The 13917-nt window shown below is 38.9% G+C and overlaps 1 protein-coding gene across 2 annotated transcripts in view; it reads left to right on the forward strand.

Annotated features, from left to right (window-relative positions):
- TAFA1 (TAFA chemokine like family member 1) overlaps positions 1-13917 on the forward strand; it is a 766369-nt gene that overhangs the window by 656530 nt on the left and 95922 nt on the right. The gene's annotated exons all lie outside the window — the stretch shown is intronic.

The raw sequence follows: 13917 nt of genomic DNA on the forward strand, positions 1-13917 counted from the left end.
TTTAGCTTAGCTGGATGGTTCTGGCTTAGGGTCCCTTCTGTGGTTTCAGTCAAGATCTGAAGGCTTGACTGATGCTGGAGGGTGATTTTAAGATGGCTCATTCACAGAACTGTTGGCAGGTGGCCTCTGCTCCCTGCCACATGGACCTCTCCAAAGGAGCTGGGTGTCCTCACAACATGGCAGCAGCTTCCCCCAGAGTGAATGATCCAAGAGAACAATGTAGAAGCCACAGTGACCTTTTCTTTTATGATAGAGGCTCAGAAGTTATCCTTCATTGTTTTCACAATATCATATTGGTTATATAAGTCAACCCTATCTGTTCAGCATGGGAGTGGATGAAAAGGGCTTGAAAACCTGGAGACGGGGACCCCTGGGGCAGATACACTTTCCCTCCCATTTTAAACATGAAGGAAACTGAGGCTTAGAAGGGTTAATCACTATTCCATTGGTCCCATGATTGATAAGTTGTATCTCTACTAACTCTTGAGATGAAAGTAACTGACTCCAATTCCAAGTCTTGACCACCATCTTTAAACAATTTTATATGCCTGTCAAACAGAGAGTTGAAAGTTCAAAGGGATCACAAATATCTTTCCCCATCTTTATCTTTCATAATTTTAGAGCCAGATGTGAGCTGATCTTCAAATTCTTTGTAAGAAAATCAGGACTCAGAGAAGTGACTCACTTGCTCAGGTCACAAAGCAGGAGTTAGAACCTAAATCTCTTGACTTAGGGTCCATGATCCTACCTCTAGATACAGAGGGGGAAGGACACCTTCTAGATTGACTCATGTTATGTATTTTCATTATGAATTATGAGGTGATTAGAAAGGAAACACATACAAGCTAGACCAATAAAGGGGAAATTATTTTTTTAAGAAAATAAAGGAATCCTGGGAAACCCAGTTACAGGAAATTCAGCCAAACTTCATAGGATTCATAAACTATTTTAGCAGCTGCCATTCTTGTTTTCTTTGTTTTTGTTCTTTCTTTCCCTCATTCTCCTCTCTGTAGACTGGTTCCCCCTTCAAGGATTTTAACTTTTGCTCTCCCACAACTTAGGGATTTGTGTGAAGCTTTTATTTCTGTGGTACCAACTCTGATCTCACTCAGCATCATGGTATAATCCAAGTATACTTGACTCACTTCCTGTGTCTTAAATGCCTTCTCCAAAAAGACTGAATGTGATTGACCCAGCTTGGGCCATCTGTCAATCTTTGCCCAATTGGCCACACCCAGAGGGACAAGCTCATAGGGCACTCTGTACCATGGGAAGGTCAAGCTGTTTTTAAAATGATGTGAAAAATCCAGGTTTAAGAATACACTGTGATCAGTGGTTCTCAGTCAGGCCAATTCTCAGGGGGCATTTGGTGTAGACATTAGTGTCTGCGACTAGAGGGGTTCTCCTGGTGTCAGGTGTGTAGAAGCCAGGAAAGCTGCTAACCGTCCTACAATGCACAGGACAGCTCCCACAGCAGAGTATTATCCCACCCCCAGTGTCAGTGGAGCTGAGGTTGAGAAACTTGCACCATGATAATTTACTTATTCTAGATCACAGTCAGAACAGTAAGGCACCCCCACTGCAGGGAAGGCAGGCAGCTAGACTAGAAAAGCCATTGCATCCTCTTACAGGAAGCAACTCTTGGCCCTAGAAGCCAATAAACATTATAGAACCATGATGATTTCTCCTAGTCTCCGCCAAAGAAAGCATTGAGCCTGTTAACTATAAATCTCCATTTTGTTTCCAGTTCATTTCTATCACTAATGATCTAGAAATAGAATTGCCTTCAGGATTTGGGTGGAAGACACAAAGACAATGCATTGTCTATGCTGGCAGAGGGGGAAATGGCATTTGGCTATAAGTTTCCGTGACAGGTTAAGCCACATAGTGGTAACATTTTGTCTCTCAGAACAAGTTTGTTTGACTTTGGAAACTCTGAGCCCTTTGGTGTGGTAGGTTTAGGCAGGAAAGCTATTAGTGTCTGTCTTCTGAGCAAAAGTCAATAAAGTATAGAGTATTCTATAGTCTTATGCTGATTATTTATAATTTCCATAGCATTCTACTCCTCCAGAATCTTGGAATCCATTGGCACGTGTGGGAAAAGTCTATGTGTTACTTCGATCAAGACTCTTTTTATGGCCTAGATCTCTACATGCAAATTAAATATGAAGTGGGTATATAAATTAACAATTCCAGTGTAGTTATTAAGACCACGAACTGTGAAATTAGGCAGACATGAGTGGAATCCCAGCTGTACCAATTACTAATAGAATGACCTTGGGCAAGTCACATTTGCTTCCTAACCTGTTTCCTCATCTGTAAAATGGGAATGATAATTGTTTCTGCTTCATGGGGTTGTGGTGAGAACTAAGGAAATCATGTGTATAATGTGCTTTGCATAATGTCTGGTTCTCCTCAAGTGCTCACTGAATGATGGTATCAATTTCCTATCTTACTAATAATTGTGGGTAATGCTTAGAAACAGACATTATTTTATGAAGTTTTGATTCATATTAATTCAATACAGAGGCATTTTAGCCACTATCTTTTGTGGGAACTGCTTCAAACTATTTACCCTGGATATCATTAATGATGGTAAGTCTTCTTCAGGAATGTATGTTCATTATAGGAATTTTGAGGAATACAGAAGTACATCCATACATTAAAGTCACCCATAATATTGCTGCTCAGAGATTATCGTCGCTTTGTAAGAAAATAAGTATATGTTCTTTGAGGTTTAACCCATCATTAAAGAGAAACTCACAAAGTAGGTATTTTATTGAACTAAAATGTTATAGTAGTATCTGATCAACAGCTTGTTCCCTTTAATATGAACATTTTCCAGCTTAATACATACTCTTAAAGAACATTATTGTTAATAACTACATAGGATTTCGGGGGGTGGGTACACCACCATTTATCTAACTATTGCCTCCACTTTGGCACATTTATGATGTGTCGTGCATTTCCCTTTCTCATTTTAAGAATGGATAGAAACCCGTTTCTCTCTGTGATAGCAGTTGACAATCCATATATCACGTTTGTCCTAAACATATTTTGTTCTACATAGTGCATTTCCCATGGTAAGTGTTCCAGTTGCTGTTATCTGCTTTTCTCTGAAATGGCAGGTCAGTTGCCTTTTTATAGTGTTTCCAAAAACAGAGGCACAGCTTGATTTTTTAAAAAGCTTATATTGGTTTGTTTTAAGATTCACAATCTGAGACCAGATTGTTTAAAATGGGACATAAATTTTGCAGTATCATCTTAGCAACTTATTCAAAAATATAATACATGATATTTGGAGAGGTTTTTAAGGAGTGAACTTTTAGTTTAAAAGTGATACTCTGTCGCCTAATTGAAAATACCAAGAAAACATACTCAACAACTTAAATTTTGGCATAGTCATTTGCAAATATTTTAGAAAGCATTATACTGTTGGATGTGTGTGTAGCACTACTCTGAGGGAATATAGGTTGTTACACTAGAATTCACATGATATTGTGTTTCATTAATTTCTATAACTCAAAATAGATGGGAGACACCTTACTCAATATCTTTGGTTGAGACAAACTAAAAATATAATGTACAGTCTTTTTGTAATCTCCAATTACTTTCCAGGGACTAAATTTAAAATAAAATACTCATACACAAGAAGACGATGACTCAAACATAATTATTTATTTAAGGGAAGAATTTTTCCAAGCAGATGATGTAAGACAAATGAAAATGAATTTCTCGGGGGCTTGTGAAATTATACTTTATTATTCTAATTGATCTATAGTGGCATAAAAAGAGTATCAATCTCAAAGTTTTAAAAATAATTGAATATAAACAGTAATAATAACGATAACAATAATAAAAATAATGGCTAACATTTTCTTGAAGGCTTACCATGTACCACTTTTCTAAGTCCTTCAAGTTTGTATATTCATTTAATTCTAACCCCAACTTCATAAGGTGTAGCCTTCTATTATTTCCATTTTACTCGCCAGGAAACTGAGGCACAGAGATTGGCTGTAAGATTGCTCGAAATCTGATAGCCAGTAGTGGCAGAGCCAAAAGACCCGCCTGGGCTGTCTGACTCCAAGGTGCCCATTTATCAAACATAGGCAAACCAGGATCTAACATAAACACAAGTTATATTCTAAAGGCTTTCTTGCCAGATGCCAAAATATCTGGGTGAGAAGAGAAAGAAAGTCCGGCCATGTGGATACTTGCAGAAACATTCAGTACTTTGGGCAATACCTGCCCCTTCCCTTTCTGTGTCTTAGAGATGGTTGCTTGATTACCCTTCCTAAGGTCATTGTCATTGAGCAATTAGAGACATTTTTGTAAATAATGGTTTCAGTTTTGGAGAAAGATTGAAGTGTCATTGTTTAAGGCATGGGGGGATAAAATGACTGTTTGATGGGGAAATTTTCATGCAGTTTTCTCTATTTAGGATTTTATTCTCATGTACTTTATGTATATATCCAACTTAGACAAATATGTGAAAAAAAAATCACTACAACTACTGCTTAGTAGAGGAGGTCTTAATTCACTGTGGATTTTTAGCATCAATCTAATTAAGAAAAATCTCCATGATAAGTTGATAGGCCTTCCCTTCTCATTCAGTGTAACTTGTGACTATTTCTATGACGGATTGCTAGCAGATTTTACCTGGTATTCTTGTCTACTTAGACTGGATTACCAACCAGAGAGAGCAGCAAGAAGAGACCAGCTCACATCACAAAACTTTCTAAGTTTGATAGATATGGAAATCCCAGATTATTTTGTTTTTAACCATCAGTGTACAGTTAATATAATGAAAAAGGCATCATACTCCTGGCTATTTCTGTGAAGAAAACCCCCCACAATATATCAGGATATTTTGTTCCTGACTTATCATGACTTAGTTTCCAAGACGAGCAAAAGAGACAAAAGGAAAGATACACAAAACTCAGACCCAGGAAAACAAACAGAATAACAGGGAAGGAGACCCACAGTCAGTGAGATAGAGGGATGTAAAAAAGGAGCATGGGAAAGAGAAACCAGAGAGAAAGGGATAAAAGAGAGAGAGAAAACAATGGACGCTTAGAAGGAATATTAAAACACCTACCCATAAAATGACTTCATTCATTTTTCCAAACAACTTGTTTGTATTCAGTCTCACAGCGTATAACTAATTTTAACAAAATAAAGTGTATTTCATAGATTGAGACTTTTTTTTTCAAGTTGCATTATTTGAGATTCCAGTACCAGAATCTTTATAAAAATTGCTTCTGAAGATTGCTCCTTTGGAAAATACATAATAAAATTTTCTTGACCGCATACCATTGTATTCCTTAGAGACAGTCATGATAGAGAAAAAGGTCTGAGAATTGAAGGAAATTCAAAATTCAGCAACAGTTTTCTGTAGAATAGCATGAAGTATGTATGAGAAATATTGCCTATAATATAGCCCCTTCTTAGCCTTCTAAAATAGGATAGCATATTAAAGGCTCTGAGAAGTTCTGCAGACAAGAAACTTATAGAACTTTAGTCCAGTATTTCCCAAACATTTTTGATCACAGAGGCTTCTCCTATGTAACACTTATTCATAGCCTGCAGACCCAATGTTCCATGAAATGGACTTCAAGCCATGCTGGTATTAGATTATATGGACTGTGTTTTTGTTTTTGTTTCCAGGAAAGCTTTTTAGGTCTTCCAACACCAACTGATAATTCCTTTGCCCCTAGCTTAGTGTTTTTCCTAAGACTGGCTGACCAAACACTGCACAACAGGTCCTTGTAGTAATGAGATTTATAATATTTCAGGGACACATCAGGCTCAACTGCAGTTCGGAAATCATCTAGAGACCTTCCAGAGAAATACAGTATGGAAAAGTTAAAGCCCTTATTTTTATTCACGCATATTAACATTTTAGGGGGCAGGGAAGATGACCTATTTTGGTTCTGCCATTTGTTATTTGTCGTCCACACATAATAAAAGACCAAAATAACGAATTGCTGTAGTGGATTAGGGCCACATGCCACAGTAGCTGTCTATGTATGGTTCCTTCATTACCATCTCTTTTTAAAACTTGCCTTGTTCTTTCAAGGCAGACTCTGGCTTGTTTAATAGACAGAAGACTGAGCTCAACTGGCTTCATCATGTGGCATTGCTGAAAGGAGATTTTACTGTTCTTGTTACAGGAAGGTCCTTTATAGCATCATTAGTAAAATTGTGACATTTTCAGGCACAATTTCTGAATTTTATGTAAATTTTCTTTTGCTCCCCTACTTGGCACCTCTTCCTGCCCAGGTATGTAAGGGATCCAAGTGTACATTAGTAAGTGGAATGAGAGGAAGGGTGTATAAGAACTGACAAAGCTTTTTAGACTGTCCAATAAAAGGGCTGTCTCTCTGTTTGTTCCTTGTCAGAATAAAGAGAGTGGGAATTCAGTCTTCAGATATTCCCATACCTCTAGGAGTGGGTATCCCTTTTTTTTTCAGTTTAAGGCAGTAAGTTCCAACTGACAGCCCACTGGCAGAAACTACCATCAGACCTATTCCTTAGGTTGGCAGAGTCATGGGAAAATTGACTTTGCTTTCTCTTTGATGGGACACTCCAGTTTCCCGCAGACCTCACCACTCCCTATTATACACCTGGCTCTAGCACATTGATGTCAATTACCTGATCCCTGAAGACAGTGGAATGTATGGTCCTGGCTCACAGAGTCATTTTCCTACTCTTCTCAAGTTAATATGCAAATTAATTTGTTGGAAAAAATTTGCTCTTTGATATAAAAGTAATAACCTCATGTAAATGCAAATACATGTATCCAAAAACAGCAAAGAAAGGATCAAAATAAGAGTAATCCTCCCTCTCCTCCCCTTTCCTACTAATCCTCTCGCATCTTAATCGCCAGAGGGAACTGTCATTACCAGATTTCTGTGCATCCTTACAGATAATATCTATGCACATGCAGGCCTATGGATACACAACATATAAAACTCAATAAATCAAAATGGTGTCACAGTATAAGAAAAAGGTCTTAACTTATATTTTTTAGCATAAGAAAGTGTCTTGAATACTTCACTCTTTCAGTAAAAGAATGGCTGGTAAACATGGAAAAAGTGCTCAACATCACTCAAGTGAAGAAATGTAAATTAAACCCTGAAATGTAATGTTTCATCAGTCAAATATATGCAGAGATGAAAAGTTTAGTAATACCCAGTATTAAGGAGGGAGGAGAGGAAAATTACATATTTATCATACTCAGTGATAAATGGCTTACAAACTCAATTAGTTAGCCACTTTTCTTTATTTGGTTCAGCAAAAGGGAAGAAGATAAATAGGAAATTTTGTAATGAGACTGGATGTTTGGGGAGCATAATACAAATCGCATGCATTACAACTCCTTACGGTGATTTTATTTAGCTATAGTTCTTAGACATATAATTCACAACAGGATTTCCTCAACAGGATTGCATCATGAATCTAGACATCATCTAAGAAATCCTCTAAGGATTTTGATGTCCTTTCCAGGGGGAAAACCTAATATGAAAGTATATTTAGTGCAAATACTTGGACCTAAATATAGTAAGTCCCATCGTAAAGCCCATCTTTGTAGCCACTTGAGAAATACAAAACTCTCTGCACAAACATTTGTCATGGTGTGTATGTTGTGTGTGTGTGTAATTATCATGTAGCACATCCCAAATCTTTGTCAGTTATCTAGTTGGAATGTACTTGGTTACACAGAATTCCAAATTCATCAACAAGAAATTTTCCCTAACACAGCTCCAAAGTCATTGATTTCCATTTATCTACAAAGAGCTCAGGTGTTTTCAAAGACCTGTTCTTGTCTGATATGAGAGCACCTTTGATCAATTCTTGTTTATTTTCAAAAAGGGGAAAAAATGTTCTAAATCTGAGTCAGCTCCTCATGCCTCTAGCTGGGCTCCAGCCTAGATAAGGCAAGATTTCAGGGTCCTGTGTCACTAATGTGCTGTCCATATGAATAACGAGCAAGGCTGGTGAGTTATTTCACACTTCTAGGAAAATCTATAGCCCTGTCCTTCTGCAATAGCACTGGAAGCTGCTGAGGGTATCGGTCCATTTCTATGTGGAAGATTCTGATAACTTCACCTAAGGAAGTGATAAAACTTATGTCCCCTTCTGAGGCTCATGTAGAAATTTATGCAGATGAGTACTATTTTGAAAAATTAATAATGTATTCTTCCGTCCTCTCAAGCTCCTTGAATTTTTGAGGTCCTACTCCCAGCCCAAACAGCAAGATATAAATTACCCACTGACCAGAGAATAGAGGCGCAAATAATATTTACTGTTTAAGTTCAAAAGTCATTCAGAAACTCAGGTAGAAAATTGAAGGATTAGGATTTGTTTTGCCCCCAAACTAATATGGATGCCATGAGCCCAGGGAGGGAGAAAAGAAGAACCACATGAGTAGGAAAAATGTGGTCCACTCGAGCAAAGGCTATGTGTCACTACTGCCAGAGAGATGTGTTACCACCTATGGACCCATCTCTCCAGCTGCCAGTGGAGAAAGCACTTTACACGATAGCTCAAGACACTCTTCATATCCTTTTGGTTGCCTTCCAGTGGAGACAATCCACGAATAGCAGCTAGCATGTTGCACACTGCTAGTCCAACAGGAGTCATAACCACCAGTGTCCTAAGGCCTCCTTAGCCTTCCACCCTGCATAGGTGAACCCCAGGAAGTGATAAAAGGAACCTAGGGTCCTTAATTGGTGGGGTGGATATAGAAAGGAAATTCCACATACCAACTACACAAGACCAGATGGAGTCAAGATCTCCAGCTGAGCTAGGACATTGGTAGAAAACTCTCACCTTCCCCAGTGCATCTATTTTATTTATAATCCCTGATACTATTTGGTATTTTCATCATTGCTTCATTTAAAAGACTTAATGGTAAAATTTAATGGATTCAAATTCAATGTCAGCTAATATTACTTAGGCTGGTATGATTGCGTGGTTAAACAGACACTCATGCAAAGGAAGATCACATTTCTTCAGATTTAGAATGGCATGCTAGTGCCAACTCAAAACTGATCATTCATGATCTCCTTTGGTGCCTACACACTAATATTGCTTTATGCTGGGTACCTGTTCTCATCAATCCTCTCAATAGTGGCTCAAGTGAAAAGGGAAGTTATCGTGATAATATACTGGGGTCACCATATCCAAGAGCAGAGAGTGCACAGTAGGAGTCCTCAAGGCAGCTAAAACGGAGCCAGGCTGTAGGTGTTCATCATAGCGTTCGCAGATGATGTTCACCTTTCATCTTGGGCTCTTTCTGGATATCATTCTCATTCTCTTTAATCTGCAAATTGGAGAGGTTAAGTCCATCCATGTCAGCTGGCAATGGTCTTGTCAACTATATGGGACACTAGTTATAGTACTAGTTTAAAACTGATAATTGTACTAGTTTATAATTATTGAGTCCTTACTATGTGCCAGACCCTGTGTATTACATGTATTACTTTATGTAATTCTCACAACAGCAGCCTTATAATACAGGTACTATTATTATCCCCATTTTATAGAGGAAGAACCTAGTACCTTAAAGAAGTTAAATCATTTCTTCCAAGGCATGGTAACAGGAGATCTGAGACCCCCAATGAAGAACTGCTAGAAATGATGGATAGGAAATAGCATCAAAAACACAGAGAGAAAAAGTTCAGAGTACCTCCCATTTCTTGTATTCCCTTCCTTGGAGAATGATACCATTATGCAAGCATGCTAGACTCTTACTTAAGCGTCCTTTCCAACATACACACCATCATCATTCACATCCCATATATTTCAAATCCATCACTTTGTTACCATTTCCTAATTTTAATAATGCCACAGTGTAGACTCTTCTCTTGGCCCTAATTAATCCCTCTGATTAAAATGTGCCCTCAGCACTCCTTCCCTACCCCATCTGACTTCAACTTCATTAACCACATTATATCACCAACTCCAGAGATCCTCCCTTAAACCACTGAACCCAAAACTAATAGATGCCTTCCTCTGCATCCCTGGCATAGCCCATATAATATTTATCATAATTTACCATAATGTATTATAATCTTCTGTTGACTTATGATCTTCTCTACTAGAGAGACTCACCTATTCATTCAGAAGTTCTTTTCAGAGCATTGACTATGTGCCAGGAATTATGCCAAACACTTAGTCACGTAATGATGAGCTGTTAATCCCTTGCTCTCACGGAAACTCCAGTCCAGCAGGGGAGACAGACCTTACTCTAATCATACGTCAGATGGTTCAAGTAGAAACTACATGTTCTGAAGCAAAGGGATTCAGTCCTCGGAGAGGATGTGATCACAAAGAATCTAAAGCAGTCTGGGAAGCTGAAACTTCTGGGAAGAAGTGACAAGAGGTCTGAGATGTGAGGTGTGACTTAAGCTACTTGGGTGAAGAGCGTTCCAGGCAGAGAACAGCATGGGCAAAAGCCTTGGGTTTTGATCAAGAACTTGAGAAAACCACTGTGGTTTTCTCAAAGAACAATGAGATCATGTGCCAGAAGAGGCTGAAAACACAGGCAGGGGCCAAACAATAGTGTTGTAATTGAGCTGTGTATCTCCAGTTCCTAGTATAGTTCTTGAAACTGAGATATGCTAATCAAATACTTAAAGAAGGCCAGCAGTGCAGGAATCTGCTGGGGTAAGTTGGAGGGTAAGTCAACCTGGAATTTGGTGAATGAGGAGACAGCCTTGAGAGCCCTCTACTTAAACAGAAATCTCCCTATGTAGTGCCTGACAACAGATTTCAAAACCTGTATACTGACACTGCAGACGATGCCAATGCAAAGCAAATCACATTGCCTTTTCGATATCACCGCCTTCCACACACGCTGTTATCCACATGGCGGCTGTCATCTGAACGTGTCACAATCTCCCTACACTCAGCCACTCACACTGCTGCAAGGAAGTCTCATAACCACCCCCAAACCAAACCAGCAAAACTTTCTCATAGAAATTTTAAGTCACTGCTTCTCAATCCTACTGTCTGACTTTAGAAAATATTTTAACTACTAGGTTCATTATGCCCTAATAAAGGACTGATAATTTGAGATATATTTAAACTTGGTGGAGAACTACAGGCTCATGTCAGTTTATTTTCTTCCTGATTAATCTGTATGTTCTTTGACTCTAGTTCATTTCGTTACGAATTGACAATGTCATGTTCTATGTAGCAAAAAAAAAAGAAAAAAACTCCCATAATACATATACCTCACGATGCCTGACCAGCCATCCTGAAATCTGGGGTAGTGTGTAAAATGCAAATCGGTATGCGAGCATTATTTGAGCCTACTTTGTAAAGATGGAGCTAATGGAAAAATGGTTGTTGCTCACATTACCATGACCTGCTCCCTTCAAAATCCTGAAGCGCATGAGGTTGAGAAGCAATATAATAAAGCCACAATCACACTATAAAAATTCTCTACTGTACTAACAGCGCTTACAGAAAAAGGATAATAATGGCTACAGGAACTGAAAGTTGTGGAGCGCTATGTGTCAGGTACCCCTCTGAGAACGTTACCAGCTTTTTTACATCTAAGCTTTACGACAATGCATGAGGTGGGTACTGTGATGATTATCCCCATTTTACTGTTAGGGAAATTGAGGCTCAAAATGAGAAGAGGCTTGCTGAAGGTCCCACAGCTACCAGATTGGAGAGACAGGGTTCAATCTAGGAAGTCTGTTAGAAGCGTCCATGTAAGATGTTAAGATGGGATTCGTTCCCAATAGACATTTCTATGGCAATGTGGCAATGTGGAATCACTGTACCTTGGAGCACATACAGACCTGGATTTCAAACCTGGTTTTGCCACTAATTAGTCACACGTCCTTCAGCATGTTATTCCCCTGGAACTGTAGTTTCCTCATCTGTAAAAAGGAAATGAAAAGAATGTGATGTCAAAGAGTCGATGGGAATATTAAATGAGATAATTCATATAGAACTTTTGATCAAAGGTAGAATTACTCAATATACTCAATTATTCCGATGCTGACTGACAGACAGAATTTTGGTACGTCTTTCTGAGTTAATACCATTTGTCTAAAACCTGTCATTTTTGAGGATGCCATCTTGCAGGATCTATAGAATTCAAGCGAGCAATGTCTAATACTACCTCATGTCTAAACCAAAAATGAAAGAGAAAATGGCCCAGGAAAATGCCCACATCAGAAGATTCATTCCACAAACACTGACTCATCCTCTTTGATGCTGAGCATCAGAGACAGAGTGACCAATAGGACATGATCCTTGGTTAAATGATTATGAGATCTAGGGCAGATGACAGGAAATGGATGATTTCAAAACTGTGTGACGAGGATTAGCCCAGGATGATCTGAGAGCAGGGGTGAGGGTGTTAACCCACGGTAGGGGAGGGCTCTGGATGGCTTCCCAGCAGAATTAACATCCAAACTGAGACCTAGGTATGCAGGTAAGGTGATACAGTAGAATGTTCAAGGCAGAAGAAACCGTATACGTAGAAGTCTGGAGTCAACAAGGGGCCTGATGAAGCCAAGGAACTGAAAGACATTCAGTGTGCCTGGGGAGAGAAGAGCATGGGATAGGTCTGGAAGAGGTGAGACCAGAGCAGTCCTTAGGGTGAGCTCATGCAGCACCCTGGTAACCACGTTGAGACATTGGAACTCTGTCCAAGAGTGATGGAGTCTGGCACTATAGGATGTTGTGCCAGTAAATGACATGATTAGATTTTCTTAGAGTTTATCACTACCTAGCAAAGGAATTAAAGATATTGCTTCTACTATAACTGCTGTTCATTGTACTTAGACTTATATTTCTCAGTAATAGATAGAATACATCCAAGAAATGTCAGAAAAGATGCAGGTCAATTCTGATATTTAAGTCAACGCTCAGTCAGCAAAGGTGTATCAAATTTGCCGACAAAACTCAGAGTGAAAATGATGCAAGAGGATGGGCATCCCAGAGGAAACCCTAGCATCTAATTAGCCAGAGGACTGGAAAGCCCTGACTTGTGCGTATTCAAAAGGTCTAGGACAAGATTCCAAGGTTCTTCAGGAAAACTTTTGGTAATGAATCAGGATCACTGTGGCAAGGGGGGAGTTGATTCCACTTAGAGAGAAAAAGTGAGAAGCACTGGGATTAAGATGTCTTAACCATGGGAAGAGGAGGTACTTCAGGCTAGGAGGATTGACGAGTACAATGAATTCACCCAGGAGCACATTAGAATCACCCAGAGAGGTTCTGAAAAACATCAATGTCTTGACCAACATCCCTAGGTATTTTTATTTAATTGAGCTGGGGTGGGGCCTGGGTATTTGTATTTTTTGAGAGCTCCATGAGGGATACTAAAGTGTAAACTGAGTTGAGAACCAAAGGTGTAGCAGCCAAGAGCATGGGCTGCGGGGGAAGGCAGTGTGAGTTGGAATTCCAGCTCTTTCTGGAAATGAAATTATTGATATTCTGCTCTTTTAATTTTTCATTTGTAAACGTTCCATAAAACATTAAAGGTGGCTTATATGGACATATCCAACACAGCAAGATAAAGATAAAATGTAATACAGACATGAAAGGAATTTAGCTCTTACCCCTCTGTCCTTAGTTTCCTCGTCTGTAAAAATGGGAAAAATAATAGCATCTCCCTGATAGGATCAATGCAAGAATTAAATGAGTTAACAAGTAAAGTGATTTACAAATACCTGGCAGATAAGTGCTCAATAAATGTAAGCTATTATTCTTAACCCAGTTACAATTAATAGGAGAAACAGGACCGAGAGATGGAAATCACAAGGCATACTCCAAAGGACACCAATTAGCCTGGCTGATGCCTTGGGGAGTAACAGGAAAAAAAACATTTAGAAAGGCAAGTTGGGGCCAAATTGCTTTCTTGAGTTCCAGGCTAATGTTGAAATG

Source organism: Balaenoptera physalus, assembly GCF_965194825.1.
Source record: "Balaenoptera physalus genome assembly, chromosome: 11".
Lineage (NCBI taxonomy): Eukaryota > Metazoa > Chordata > Mammalia > Artiodactyla > Balaenopteridae > Balaenoptera > Balaenoptera physalus.